The sequence below is a fragment of the Leopardus geoffroyi genome, chromosome B3 (genome assembly GCF_018350155.1).
Source record: "Leopardus geoffroyi isolate Oge1 chromosome B3, O.geoffroyi_Oge1_pat1.0, whole genome shotgun sequence".
Taxonomy (NCBI): Eukaryota; Metazoa; Chordata; class Mammalia; order Carnivora; family Felidae; genus Leopardus; species Leopardus geoffroyi.
In genome coordinates, this window is record NC_059337.1 from 143321379 (window position 1) to 143334377 (window position 12999).

Genomic DNA, 12999 nt, shown 5'->3' on the forward strand with positions numbered 1-12999 from the left:
GAGGTCAGGACTCGGGGAGCAGGAAAAGGGTGGGGGTCTAGGCGGAAGCCTTGAGCGCCCTTCTAAGGGCTTTGGTCTTCAGCAACGGGGTTGTGAGCAGGGGGCTGACATGCTCTGCACCGGGTTTCAAGACTTGGTGGGTTAGCTGTGTCCCCCCACCCTGCCGCCCGGGAGCCTGCTCTTGCTCTAGCCCCGTCTTTGGAGACCAACAGGTGCCATGGCTGTGTGTTCCAATTCTGCGGGGGGGGGGGGGGGGGGGTTGACAGTTGGACCTCGAGAGGGCATGGAGAGACTCAAGGGAAGCCTCTTGGGAGGAGGTGGAGATGTGGAGCTGGTGCAGGGGCTAGAAGAACCCCCCCCCGGCCCCCCCCCCCCACTCCCGCTCACTGGGGTGCGGGACTGGCATATACCAGGGTGGGGTCGTTGCTGTATGGCAAGGACTGTCCTAGCACGGGTGAGCTCGGGCAGGTTGCCACCCCAGAAGTTGAGGGGCCCCCTGTCGCCTGTGAGCTCTGCCCTGGAGCGTCCCACGCTGCCATGCAGAGCAGACCACTGCCCTTCACTTTGAGGAAGGGACAGTGGACCACGTGGCCGAAGCACGGTCAACGTTGCGTGCTTTGCCTCTCCTCAGGCTTTCCGAGCCGGCATGGCCTTCCCGGGAGAGATGCCACTTCAGGGTAGAGGGCCCTGCTCCCCCATTTACGTTCACCACGTGTCTGCTTCCCAGTGCCAAATCAGGCCTCAGAAAGCTTTCTGGAGGTGACACCAACTTCAGGGACAAGCCCCGGTCTGGGGTCAGCACCCCTCCATGGTTCCTGAAGAGGTGGTAGACTATGGAACGTAGGCTTTATGATTTCTGACCTATGTAACATGGTCCACTAACTCTCAGTATCCAATCCATCCTCGGAGGGCACCCCGGAGGTGTTGCCAACGCGAGGGAAGAGAACACTGGGTTTAGCTCCGGCACCGCTCCGTGGTAGTTCCCGGTGCCTCTGCCCGATGTCCGAACTGTGCGACAAGGCCTGTTAACTAACCGCACCCTCTGGGCGGTTGCTGGAGGGGATGCAGCGCGGGGGCAAAGACGCCGACTCCAGCCTCAGCCGTGGTGCTTGAAGAGAGGGTTTTCCGTGTGGCGTGTGCACGAGGAAGCCTTTGCGTGGCGTGGTCCCCCACTCCCCGGAAGCCCCGCCAGCTTCGGGAGGGCTTCGTGGGACCAGTGCCGCCTTCGGGGGGAGCCACCGGCCCGGCCTCCGTCTTGCCGTGTGGTATTGAAGAGCTGTCGCCCCTGTGTTGAAGTTCCCGTGTTTGTGCCCACGCCCACCTCTGATCGATATTAAATTCAATCTCAGAGGGCTTTCTGGAGGCGGTGCCGAGATGGGGGAGGAAGCGGAGGTTCTGACCTTAGGGAGTCAGTTGGCCAGAACGACATCTGCTTTGCTTGCGAAGATGGCGTGGTGGTTACTGCTCAGATCCAGTCCGGCCCGAGAGGACCTCTGGGAAGTGCCCCTGACTTTGAGGCAGAGGTGGCCGTGAGTCTTTCCTCGTGGCGTACGTGTGTATTTTCTAACGCCCGGTGCCAGGGTTTACAGCCTGGGCTTCACATGCCCTGGGACTGCCTGCTTGGCCCGCTCAGCATGACTGGGCAGGCGTTCTTTCCGGTTGCACACAGGCCGTCCCGGAGCGGTCGTTTGGCCCGCCACTCCCCCACGCGGTCCCGTGGGCCAAACACCATGGCCGCCCTCCCGCTGTGCCCGCCCACCCGTTCCCTCCGATCTGGCGTGGGGCCCGGCACGTAGTGAGCACTTGATCGGTATTTCTGGAATCGTGAAATCGGTAACGTCGTCCGCTCCTGCTCGGTGGGACTTGCGGCCTCGGAGGGCTTCCTGGAGGAGCTGCCAGCTTTGGGGATAAGCCACCAGTTCCAGCGTCGGCACCGACTCCTGACGGTGGAGACAAGACTCCTAGCCTGTTGTGTGCTTGTCGCATGATGCATGTGTTGTGCTCGACCTGCCTTCTGATTCCCCCAGCTCTGGAAGGCTTTCTGGACCTGCCCGCAACCTCCGCCCTCGGCGTCCCTGTGTGGTACTTGGAGAGATAGTAGACCGTATAGCGTACGCTTTATCTGTGACGTATGTAACACGGTCCACTAACCCTCAGTATCAAATCCATCCTCGAGGCTCCTGGAGACGACGCTGTCTTCGGGGAGGCGCCGCCGGACCCAGCCGCAGGCCTCTTCGTGGCCCTCGAAGACCTGGTTTTCTGTGTGGCATGTTCTTTTCTGCATGATGCAAAATGACATACTCTCGCTCTTCTTGTACCAAGTTCTGCCTCGGGAACTCTCGCCACCTCCGGGGAGGAGATCTTGACTCCCTCTGGGATCAGTGCTGCTCTGTGGCGTTCAGCGACGCGGTCGACTGCGCAGCTCTTGTCTAGCGTGCATCGTGGCCCGCCTCTTCTCAGCGTCGAGCGCAGCCTCGAAGAGGTCCCCCGGGGGCGCCCGTGCGGACGCGAGCCTCCTCCCGGCCGTCGCTGGCACCGTGCGGTACTTGAAGAAATGGTTTACCGTCCCACATACATTTTGAATATGTATGTGGGACGGTAAACCGCTTCTTGGTATCTAGCCCAGCCATCCAAACCATCCCGGAGAGAGCCTGAAGTCGGAGAAGCAACGCTGGCCTCACTCGGCATCCTCTCTGCTCCGCGGTGCTTGGCCGAACGGTAGACTGTTAGGTGTGTGCTTAACCTGTTAATGCTTGCAACACGGTCTTCTCCTCAGTGTCAAGGGCAGCCTCCAAGGGCTCCCCCGGGACAATGACGCCCTCTAGGGAGGCGCCCCGCGCCCACGTTGGCACACGCCGCCCCCCGCGGACTCGAAGAAACGGTGGCCGGTGCCGCAAGCGCGCGCGAAGGAGGGACGTTGCACGTTCTGCCGCTTGCCTTCCTCAAAGCCACCCGCAGGTGGCCTCAAGACCCGGCGCCCACGCGGAGGCAGGTGTGGGCGCTCGCGAGACGATGCCACTCCAGGTACCGGAAGGCACGCTGACCCGTTCTTTTCACTGACGATGCGTGTGCAGTCTATCTCTTTCCCGTGTCGAGTGTAGTCATCTCGGGGAGGGTGCCCTGGCTCTGGGCTCGGCACCCACGCTCCGCGAAGATCCGACTGGCCCTGCCGGGTGCGCTCGCAGACGATGCACGCTCCGCGGCTCGCTTCTTCCCTCTCTGCAGTCCGGCCTCAGAGTCGAGTGGGAGCGCTGGTTCTGATGGCGGCACCGACCTCACGGTACCTGGAAAGGGTTCGACCGCACTGCATGTATTTTATTAACAGCGTATGTAACATGGTCTGCTTCTGGTCGGTCTCAGATTCAGCCTTTGAAGGTCTCCGGGGAGGTCTCACGCCGGCCTCTGGAGACGAGGGGACCCGTGGCGGCACCGGCACCGCTTCGAGAGACCCGGGAGAAGTTGACCATGCTTCATACGTTTTCCTTAACAACGCATGTCACCCGGTCCACCTTCTCATAACAGCAGGTGCACCCTGGGGGGCTTCCCACAGGCGATACTAAGCATCGGGCGTAGTGCTCGTTCCGGCGTTCACCTCCACTCTGGGTCCTCGAGGGGTGTCTGCTGCGTGCACTGCATCTGTGGCACACATTGCATGGTGGCTTCTTCTCAACACTGCATCTGGCCTCAGAGGGCTTCCCGGAGGTGGTGCTAACGAGAGGAGAGAGACGCCAGTTCTGACACCAGCCCTTTCCACGGTACCTGAAAAGATGGTTGACCATAAAACATGCGCTATCTCTATGTCGTATGTAATATGGTCCACGTCTTCTCAATATCAAATTCAGTCGCAGAGGGCTTCCCAGAGGCAAAGCCAACTTCGTGGGAGACGCACCGGCCTGGCTCCGGTACCGTCCCACAGCGCGCGGAGAGATGCTAGATCGTAGAGCGTGCGTGCTGTTTACGACGCGTGTAGCACGGCCCGCTAAGTCTCAGCACCCACCAGCCGTAGGGCCTTCCCGGGGGCCACGCTAGCTCGAGAGCGAGGCCCGCCCGTGTGGCAGGTGCCGCCCCGCGTAGATCGCCGGGCGGTGCGCCGGGCGGTTGGCTGCGGGCCGCGTGCTCTATTCACGACGTCGGCCCCTCAGCCCCCCACCCGGTACTCAGCACCCGATCCCAGCCTCCCCGGGCATCCTGGAGGGCGTGGGTTGGCGGTCGTCGCCTCGTTTGCCGACCGGCGACAGTTCAGGGCGCTCGTTGATGGCGGGGGGGCTTCCGCCAAGTTAAGGGAGGAGAGGCGGGGTCGGCGTCACTTCACGGTATTTGAAGATGCGGTTGACCATGGTGTGTACGCTTTATTTATGACGTAGGACACATGGTCTGCTTCTTCTCAATATCACATCTCGCCTTGGAAGACCCCCCAGGAGGCGATATCAGCTTTGAGGAAGAGCCACTGTCCTGGTGTCAGGGCCGCTGCTGCTTGGTACTTGGAGAGAGGTGGTCCGTGGCGCGTTCGCTTTATTTATGGCGCACATTACACGGTCGACCTCTCTGCAGTATCTCATCCCGCCTCGCAAGCTTTCCTGGAGCTAACATCAACTGCGGGGTGGGGGGACTCGATGTGCGCTCACTGCAACTCCGCGGGGTCTCTGGTGCGTTCCTCTGTCTTGCGTGTGGTGCTGACTCCTGTGTGGCAGCCTTTTTCTCAGCAAACCGCTCTGGCTTGGCGGCTTCGAGGGCGGGGGTAACTGGCGGACGAGGAGAGCGGCATCCACGCGTGTCTGGGTACATGAGATGGTTGACCAGAGAGCACACGCTTTATTTGTGCCGTTTGTGACCTGGTCCACTAACCCTCAGTATCTGATCCCCTCTTGGAGAACTTCCGGAGATGCCAACTTTGGGGAAAGAGGCGAGAAACCAGGGCCGGCCGGGCTCCTCTAGAGTCGGAAGAGAGAGCGTCTGTGGGGCGTCCGCCACACAAGGGCCCCATATGGCAAACGTGGACTTGTTTTCAGTAGGATCTCGTTCCTTGGAGGGCTTCCGGAAAGTGAGGCCATCCGCATGCAGGCAAAGGAGCGTGCTGTCCGCACCACCCCAGAGTCCCCGAGAGTGATCGGCCGTGCGCTTTATTTACGACCAAGGTCACTTGGCCCACGGCACCTGTCATCCAGGGAGCCTTGGGAAGACCTTTTGGGGATCCAGCCTTGGCTTTGGGGGCATCTGTGTCTCTCTCTGGTAACTGAGAATAGTTGGCCCCGGGGGTTACCCATAAACGTGACAGCTCTCGCGACCAGCCTCTCTGTGAGGGTCCCCGTCGTCTGGCCATGATGCCAACCTCGGGAAGTTCAGGCTATCGTTGGGGTGTGCTCCACTGGGGTGCTTGGCTAGATGGTTGACGGACAGTATGCATTCCACTGATGGTTCCCACCAGCAAACTGACTAAATGCACAGTGCCCAAGCCCATAGTGACAGGGCTTCCAGAACTGAGTGTCAAGTCCGGGGGAGAATCACTGGTGTTCACGGCAGTGCTAATCATCAGTGGTACCTGAAGAGAGGTTTTCCAGGTTTCTGTTTCTTTAATGAGGATGAAACACACCTGGTTAACCTCTTTTCCAGTATCAGATCCCATCTCGGAGACCTTCTGGTCCAGGCCCCAGCTTCAGGGAACGGGGGCCGTGGACATGAACAAATTGGTTGACCACAACGCCTGTCCCAGATCTCCGACTTTTGTCACCTATTCTACTAACCTTCAATATCTCATCCATTCTTAGGAGGATTCCCCAAGGTGACGCCACCCTAGAGGAAGACAGCGGTCCGGTGACAGCCCCATGCCCCAGAACGTGCAGGTGGGTCATCAGGGGTTGCACTCCTCTTGCTCCTGAGGAGTCACACACAGTCAGCCTAGTTCAGTGTCCGGCCCCACTTTGGAGGGATGGCTGGTCTTGGTCGCCTTCGGGGATGGGCTTGGAGTTAGCCCAGCCCGTGTCAGGTGGATGCCTCTTGCACCGAGAGCGCGCCCCGGAGAGTCCATGTAGGTGGCCTGGACCACTGCCCTCAGCCTTCAGTTCATTCTGGAAAGATGTCCCAGACGAAATGACATCTCTGGGAGGGAGAGATTATGCTCCGATCAAGACGAGGCCTTTGTATGTGTGGGTTGGGTCCCCGACGTTGGTCTGGGGTGGGACCCGATTATTTCTAACAAGAATTCTGCTGTGGATTTATTTTAAATCTGGAGGAATGTTGGCTGCTATGCCAGTTTAGGGGAAAGGCTTTTGTCCTCGTCCCTGGTCCGGGAGAAGCGAGCAGATAGCTAACCACAGGCCATGGGGTTTACCAAGGACACACCTGGGCCGCTGACCACCGTATCCGATCCACCCTCAGGAGGCGACGCTAATGTTAGGGAAGAAGCTAGGTTTCTGTGGACGGTTCTTCCATGTGGTCCTCGAGGAGAGGTTTGCTCTAGTGTGTTTGTTTCTTCTAGGGCAAGTCAGTCCCCCGACCGCTCTTCGGTATCAGGTGCCAGCTTGGGAGACTTCCTGCGCAAGACGGAAGTGGTCAGCCCCGGTCCTGGGCAAGCGAGCCAAGACTTAGGCTTCCCTCGCTCTGCACGTTGTGGCTGACCCCGGTGCTCCTTGCGGGTCGTTCTCAGGAAGACTTTGTGAAGGCAACATCAACCTTTGGGAGAGGAAATCCTTCTTGGCCAGCTCTAAAGCCAAGGCACAGAGGTAGATCGTTGGTGCTGCATGGGTTTTGATGGCGGTATGCCATGACTCTTGGCTCTGGGCTCTTTTGTGGCATCTGGGGAAGGGGCGTCGTGTTGTTAAGAGGACCCCACGTTGTTTGTTGAGAGCCGGAACACACGCGGGGGGCAACAGTGACTGGAACAACCCATTTTTTCACAGTAGCTGATGCTCAAATGCCATTCCTTCCACCTGGAGAGAGCCCCAAGCGAGAGAAAGACTAGATGTGACAGAGGAAAGGTGCCGTAGCTTCTGATGCATCTGCACAGGGAGCCGCCGAGGTCCCTCACTCTAGTTAGTGGAGCAGGAGTCGAGAGGCAGTTTGCGGGATCTAAGGGGGCAGCGTGGCTCGGTGGCTCTCCTTGTCCTCCGCTCACCAGGCCAGCCTGGAGAGAAGGGAGGGCACAGCCCTACAACTCGGTAAGAGGAAGCCTAGCATCCGCTTTCCCTCGATGAGTGACTTCTCTCTCTCCAGTCCGAACTGAAATCTGGTTTCATTCCTCGATGGTACCAACATAAATGCAAGGTGGTGGAGGGCACCGAATAGCGTCTCATCTGGAGGGCAGGGGCCTGGCCCTGTTCCCCGCCTTCCTCCCCTACCTCAGCAAGAGGTTGCAGCGGGCGCTCACTTTGCTTCCCACTGACCCCGTGCTGGGCATCTGTTTTTGGAATCCCACCTCGGCCTGGAAGACTGGCCGGTGCCATGCCGGGGCCTGGGTGTCAGTCCACTAAACAGACCCCATCGTCTGCCTCTTGACCACAAAATGCGGGGTTTATCTGTGAACGACTCTCTCCTGATGCACCGACCTCACTCGGGGTGCCAGCTGTAGCTGGAGGCACTTGTGGTGGCCTGTGGACTTCTGGAAGGAGACCGTGGCGCCTTCACGAGGAAGGCTTCGGTAACCGGAGGGAGGTCGTGCACTGAGCGTTCTCTGTATTGGAAAATGTTTCGCGCGTGACCTCTTTCAGCAGCAAGTTTTAAAGGGTTTCTTGGGCTGACATCCAGAAACCGCTCTAGGACGCTTGAATCAGACTCTCCGTTTGCATATGACACATGACACCGGGTCTACCGGGTTGTGGCATAAACTCAGGAAAAGTTCCCAGAGGTCACAGCAGCGTCGGTGAAGATCCAGCAGTTTTGGTTTTGTGTTTTCCGTTTTTCTTTTCTTTTTTCTTTTTTCTTTTTTTTCCCCATTTTTCTTTTTCTTTTTTTTGTCTTTCTTTTCTTTTTTCTTTTTTTCCCCGTTTTTTTTCTTTTTTTCCGTTTTTCTTTTTTTCTTTTTTCCTTTTTTCCTTTTTTCTTTTCTTTTTTCAGTTTTTCTTTTCTTTCTTCCGTTTTTCTTTTCTCTTTTCTTTTTTCTTTTTTCCATCTTTCTTTTCTTTTTTCTTTTTCTTCCGTTTTTCTTTTTTTCTTTTTTCCATTTTTCTTTTCTTTTTTCTTTTTTTCCCGTTTTTCTTTTTTTCTTTCTTTTCTTTTTTCTTTTTTTATCTTTCTTTTCTTTTTTCTTTTTTTCCCCGTTTTTGTTTTCTTTTTTCCGTTTTTCTTTTTTTCTTTTTTTCCATTTTTCTTTTCTTTTTTCCGTTTTTCTTTTTTTTTTCCATTTTTTAATTTTTTTCCATTTTTCTTTTCTTTTTTCTTTTTTTATCCTTCTTTTCTCTTTTCTTTTTTTTCCATTTTTCTTTTTCCTTTTTTCCATTTTTCTTTTTTTTTTCTTTTTTTTTCCGTTTTTCTTTTTTTTTCGATCAGTGCTCATCTTCAATCCTCGAGGGAGAGGTTGTTCACGTTGTCTTCTCTTTATTTATGATGAAACATACACGGGAAACCTCTCTTTTAGTATCAAATCCCACCCTGGAGGCACTTCCTGTTCCTGATGCGGCCTTCAGGGAAGGGACGTTGGAAGGGACGTTACCGGCTCCACTCTGAGTAGGCTCAGGGAAAACGGACCGTGTGGAGGGTGATGTGATGTGGTGTGTGTGTGTGACCCTCAGGCTCCAGCCCTCCCGTGGACAGCTCCTTGGACGGGAAGCCAAGTTGGTAAAGGGCCCGTGTTTTCGTGCTGGAGGGAGGTGGCTCGTGGTGGCTTTCGTCCGTTCCGTGACTCGTGGTGGGTGGTGGCTCTGCACGCGTGGGGTCTTGCTCGGGTGGCTTTCTGGACACGCCAGCAGAGTTGTTGATGGGACCGTAATGCCGGCTGCTCTCCAGGGTGGCTGGGAGGACGGTAGGCTGGTGATGTGCACTTCATTTATGATGTAGGTCACCTATTTGGCCATCCATCAGCGCCCAGCTCGTCTGTGAGATGCCAGCTTGGCGCATCTGGAAACTTTGGGAGGATTTGGGGCCACCAGTGTGAATGCAGCATTCAAAGAGGGGTCTCCCTTTGGGTGTACCCGCCTTGCATCCCTTTAAAATAAATACGAGCGGATTTCTTCTCTTTCAGTGTCAAATCCGGTCCGCGAGGACGGTCTGTCTGACTGCGGGGACTGTCAGGGAAGAGGCCGCGCTCTCAGCGCCCCCACCGGGGCAAGGCCCACCCCACAGCATGTGCTGAGTGCAGGATGTGGGGATTACCCGGTTCAGGGCTCCGGGCTCTCCGTGGGAGGGTTTGGGCGAGGGTGTGTGTGTGTGTGTGCAGTAGAGCCTGTGTTGGGAGCGTCTGTGGCACCTGAACACAGCCAGTCTGATGAGCTGGCCACGTACACGCTGAAGGTGACACGGCCCATCTCCTTCCCGTAGGAAATGTCACCCCGGAGGGGATCCCGGACGTGAACCAGATCACAGGCACGGCCATTGGTGTGTGCACCACTGCAGGCGAAGCGGGGGGACCGAGGGGCTCCAAGTGTGGTTTGGATGAGCCCCTTCTGGGTCATTACCACTTACAGTCCAGCCCCTCTCTCGGTGAGTTTCCTATCCATGCTCATTACTTGGGGAAACAGGCTTTGTGGTCGTACTCAACTGTGTCTCCTGTGCAGCTTTGCTCGACCGGTGGGGACCCAAGCAGACCGGATGCTTTTCAGTGGCAGCATCTGCCTCGGCTGCGTTCTGGCCGTGACAGCGGCTTGAGGGAAGGGACCTCATCGGTGGAGGTATATGGGTGTGTGTGTTTCACCCAGGAGCACACGTTCTGTTCAGCATGTGTCTCCTGCTCCTCTAACTAGAGGTCTCCCCTCCTCACCTAGCACAGCTTCCGGAGGCGAGACCTACTCTGGGAGGCAAAGCCGGGAGGGGACATCTCTCCCCTCCTCTGGGGCTTGCCGGCACACGCTCCTCACAGTGACGGCGGGCGCACACGAGAGCAAGGGGCTACTTGAGGCTGCTGCTGGGGGGCAGCATGTCTCTGCCCGTGTGCACTTGGCCGGAGCAGGTCAGACGGCCAAGTGCGAAGACAAGGGTGAGAGAGCCCTGCACCTGTGAGGAGGTCATGGCGAGGCTGTGGATGTGGGGCCGGTGGGCCGGTAGTCCTCATGGGCCCCTGGGAACTTGGGTTTCACCCATTCCTCACAGCTCAGTAACCTCCGGTGTCCTGCCTGCGGTGGGAACACTGGATTGAGCTGGGGCCGATCGGCAATGGTGACCCTGGCGGGGCCCAGGCTCCTTCCGTCCCATTCCAGGCCATGCTGTTCAGCAGCCATCCTCGGTGTTTTTGACAAACGTTAGACATCCATGGCACCCGTGGCGTGGAGGCGTGCTGCCTGGCACGCTGACGGGGCCCATGTGCTCCCAGCAACTCTGCCGGAGCGACGCCGACCGCGGACGAGCAGTGTGGCCCGACGGCTCTGACACGCGGTACTTAATGAGAAGTTGCCCGTGTTTTTTTCGCTTTATTTGTGACGAAACATTCGCGGTGCACTTCTTTTTCAGTATCCAAATCCGCCTCGAGGACTTCTCGGTTCGGGTGCCAACTTGAGGGAAGACACCTTTGCTCTTGTAGTGGACTTTGGTCACGACTTTGGCCACCCCGCATGTTCTCTCCCTTCCTCGGCATCCCCTGGTTTCCCTCCCGAAAGCTCCCCTCACCTTCCTGTCTTGTGGCTCGCGTTGGATCGAACCCCCGACCCCACCCCATCACCACCACACACCAGCCCAGGGTTAATTAAGAAAGTTGAGCTTCATCCCTCTCTGTTGGCTGTTGGGATTGAATCACAGACGGGCCCCTGACTCCGCTGAGCTATCAGATGCAAGATGTTTGCTGAGGCCCCTGGAACGGGAAATATCTCCCTCTCTCCTGTGAGACCTGCCAGAGGAGGCCCCCTGTGTTCCCTTCAGCCATGTGCCACGGTGGCGAGCCTTGATGCTCCCGCGGCCATTGAATGAGTTAGGACATTCCAATTCCTAATTCATTGTGTGTGGCAGAGCTGTGCAGACCCAGAGAGGGAAATGTGTAGCATACAAGGCCTATATGGGGGAGTTAGAGGAGAACCGAGAGACCTGGATCAAACCCTGCCTGAAGCTTGCCCTGCCTCTTCACTTTTAGCTACCAGCTTGTATAAAGCCTGAAAATGTCTTTCCTGTTTAAGCCAGTTTGCGTTGGGTTTTATCTTACTTGGGATATAAGCAGACGATAGCCTCGTGTGGTTTTTTTCACCGATGTGTGCCTCTGGGTTCAGCTGGCCTCAGTATCCTATCTAAGGCAGGTTCTTGGTAAAGAGTGACTTTTTCTTGTGGACTTACTGTGTACTTCAAGAGTGTTAATTTGTGAATGGCAAATAATTCCGGATTAATGTGCTTTGTATCCAGGGCAGGGCCCCTGGCGTGGGCCCCTCTCCGGAAGACCTGACAGATGTTAGACGCGAAAGCACCTCCCTTGACCTGTTCAACCTCAGACTCCCTGTCTCCTGGCCGTGCCGCTGACTTTGGGGAAGACGTTGCCGTTCCTCCTACCTGCTGCTTTTGGCCGTCTGGGATGGGTTTGCCCTATTTATCACAAGTCATGGGGAGCTGCTCGTGTCTTGCCACAAAGCCTTGCCTTGAAGAAACAAGGAGATCCCTTAAGGAGGGGATGCCTTCAGAACCCTGCACGGCCCATGAGAGCTGATGCTGCATTGGTGGCTCGTTTGCCTAATTCAATACCCTCGGTCTCCCATCCCCCAAGAGGAGGCTATTAGAGCCACTGACTCACGGAGGAAACTCTGCGTCGGGGCCCAGGACTCTGGGCATCTCTGGAGTGATGCTCTCCACGAGCATTTGTGGAGTTACTGGTAAATACTCCGGAACCCGTCTGCCCTGCTGGTTGATTCCCGCCCTGGAGGACTCTCTGGGGTCCAGTGTGCTTTAGGCACAGGGACAGCCACACACCCCGCCTCCGCTGGGTGTCAGCCTCGCCCGCGAGGGCGTCCTGGGCGTGCCGTCCCCCCCAAGGTGAGCCAGCGCCCCATCTCTTTCAAGCAAACATTTGCTGGATGGTGCTAGCCTGGCTCGCCGCCACGCCCTGACCCTCAGCGTCCCTTCCCACCTAGGTGGACGGCGGCCAGAAGGAGTGAGTGCGAACGCGTGCCCGGCAGCACCAGCCTCTGGTGCCTGGAAAGAAGTTGCCCATGTTATTTTCGCTTGATATGTGCCGAAACAAACATGGTGCACTTCTTTTTCGGCGTCAAAATTCGCCTCGATGAGCCCCCTGGCCGCGACGGAACTTCGGAAAGCTTCCTGTCTCGGTGTGTATGTGGAGTGTCTGTCCCTTCGCCCGTGTGTTGGTGGGTTCAGGGACACTCGGCGTCTGGCCACCTGCCACTCAACCATGGGTAAGGTCCGCCTCTAAGAACAGGCATGGCTGGGGGGGGCCTTGACCAAGGGGGCGGGGAAGACATATTTGCAGGCTCTGTCGTGAGAAGTTGCCCCAGCATTTGAAAGGGGCTCTGGCGACAGCAGCCAAAACACGGTACGGCCATGAAGACAGACAGCCAGGGGCGACCCTGCACCAGCTCCCTCCAGAGATGTGAGTGGATGGCCGCCGGGCGTATGTAGTTTAGCTATGATGTGTCACCTGGTGGACTGTCACCCACACCCCACACATCCATGGTAGAACTGACTGGGGACACCAGCTGTGACAGAAGGCGGTGGTCCCTGTGGCTCTGGGAGAGGGGTTTTCCCAGGGCTGTCGTTTTTATCAGGACTAATCCCCGGCCCCCCGCCCCAACCTGGCTCTTTCCAGCTCCCAGATTTGCCTCAGAGGGATGTGCAGCTTGATGTCGGCCGAGAAGGGATGTCGGCCCCCAGTCGGGACCAGAGAATGGATGTGACTGCAGAACATGGGCCTCGTGAAGGACGCCG